At 56.3% G+C, this 2139-nt stretch overlaps 1 pseudogene; it reads right to left on the bottom strand.

The window, feature by feature from the left end:
* Window positions 1-595: 595 nt before the first annotated feature.
* On the bottom strand, window positions 596-1800 carry LOC143390123 (talin rod domain-containing protein 1-like; annotated as a pseudogene).
* Window positions 1801-2139: the final 339 nt, after the last annotated feature.

The raw sequence follows: 2139 nt of genomic DNA, 5'->3' as shown, positions 1-2139 counted from the left end.
TTCTTTTTCAAAGAATTTGCAGATTGCACTCCCTTTGTCCTGTGTGGACAAAGATCTACTGTACACTCTCTTTCTCTCTCAAAGTGCCTCCTTCTTTTTTTTCTGAGAAACTTAAAATTTTAATAGATGAAATAAATACTCCAGTACATGCAAGGTAAAAACTTGACACTGGGGGAAAAAAAATCACTCTATGGTGTAAATTAAAAAATAAAACATGCTCACAGTAGCTTTCCCCCCATTTGCAAATCACATGGCAAAGTCATACTCTTTCCACACCAAGTATACTCGTAATTCAACACAATTGCTTAAAAAAATAACATACAAAAAAGGTAGCTACATCCATGTCTAAGGAGTGAAACTGAGGTAACCTTTCTTTTAATTAAAATAAAAAAGAAGAAATGAACCCATGACCTCCTTCCTGCCCAATTAATAAAATTCAGTTGACTGACAAGGGTGGGGTGTAGGGGTAAAACCACAACCAGCAGATTACCCATTTTCTGCTCCACACTCCTGTATGGGCTGCTTGACACCTGGGCTCTTCGGAGCATGTGAGTTGTGTGCGTGGCCCTGAATTCTGGAAGATTCCTCTTGGGCAATTAACATGGTGGGGGTGGGGGCGGGGGGTTTCACCTATGATTTCTTTGGTATAAATGGAGAGGGGCAGAGAATAAGTGTCTTCCTTTAGGCTGGGGTAGAAGAAAGGGCATGGGGTGGAGGGGGGTGTTGCTAATTCACAGAATTGGAATTTACTGGCAGTAAAGTCCTGGGTGAAGACCTCTCTCTTAAAGCCTGAGATAGCAGGGTGCAGCCTTCAGACAAGGCACAGGGCGCAGGCCAAGTTCCTCAGCCTCTCCCTGTGGTCCGACATCTTGGCGCCCCCATCGGGGTGCTGCGCCAGATCCCTGAGGCACTGGGTCAGAAGCACGCAGGCTGACACCACGCTCATGGCACCACCCAGGATGGCGGTCTGCACCGCCTTGCCCTCTGCCCTCACAGCGGCCGCGCGACCCAGGAACTGCGGCTCGGTGGTGAAGCCCACCAGTGCGCTCACAGCCTGCACCAGGGGCCCACTGAAGAGCGCGCAGCGGCTGCGCGCCAGTTCACTGGGTGCCACCTTCACCTCCCTTACGCAGGCCAGCAGCGCCTATGCACTGGTGCTCATACACTTGACGCCCAGCTTGAACTGCTCACGTGAAAAGCGGTCCCGTGACTTGTCACTGGCTAGGGTGCATGCGTCCCTCAGGAATTTGAGGTTGCGCGACAGGCCCTGCGACACCTCCAGCAGCAGCTGCGGGGTCATATCGGCCAGTGGGATGGCTCTTTGCACCGCGCAGCTGTGCTCCACCTCGTGGCGACAGGGTGTCACGCGGTATCGATCCACTAGGCCCGGCTGAGCAGGCTGTGCGCCTGGGGTGGCCACCGCAGCCAGATAGGCAGCGTGGGCTGAGCACTCGGTCAGCGACACCACCAGGTCGCCCAGCTCCACTAGATTGTCCCCAGCCTCTCCAAATCGGCCCACGTTAAGCTGGCTTTGCACATCATGAGTGAGAATGGAGAGCCCCTTGGTGCGCGCAATGATGGTGTCCCTGCTCTGCTCAAAGGACTCCGCACCAGCACAAGAGGAGGCGGGGCCTCGCTGGACAGTAGTAGCAGGTCGTCCACCAGCTGCATCTTGCCTTTGCAGTGGTCGCAGACCGACACCAGCCTCTTCCGTGGCTGCGAGATGGCCACACCGAAGGCGCTCACAGGAGCCGGAGAAGCCGCCTCGCCAGTGGGCTTCCCAGCGCTGCCGCTAGCCATCGCGCCCAGGGGGCACTGGCATGCCGCTGGGGAGCCCGTTACCACCGCCGCTGCCACCGCCCCAGCGACTTAGCTGGCCAAGGCCGCAGTGCCTTCCCCGCACCATCATGCCATTCACCGCCGCAGGTAGAGGGTACTGGGCTGCGGCAGCCGGAACCCGGGCAGCGTAGGGTGAGCCCGAGGGCCAGAGAACACCGGAGGCTCTTCGGGGCGTGAGGAGAGGCTGCAGCGTTTGACCTCCTAGAAGGCTTGCAGGAAGCATGAACCGCGGCAGAATAAACTCACAATCCGCGCTCTTCGCCGCGGTGCTGCCAGGAAAGTCCCTTCTGCTGAGCCGTG

The sequence above is a fragment of the Callospermophilus lateralis genome, unplaced genomic scaffold (genome assembly GCF_048772815.1).
Source record: "Callospermophilus lateralis isolate mCalLat2 unplaced genomic scaffold, mCalLat2.hap1 Scaffold_101, whole genome shotgun sequence".
NCBI classification, from domain to species: Eukaryota; Metazoa; Chordata; class Mammalia; order Rodentia; family Sciuridae; genus Callospermophilus; species Callospermophilus lateralis.
Note: the sequence above shows the minus strand (reverse complement) of the source record. Positions and strands in the feature narration are given on the sequence as shown.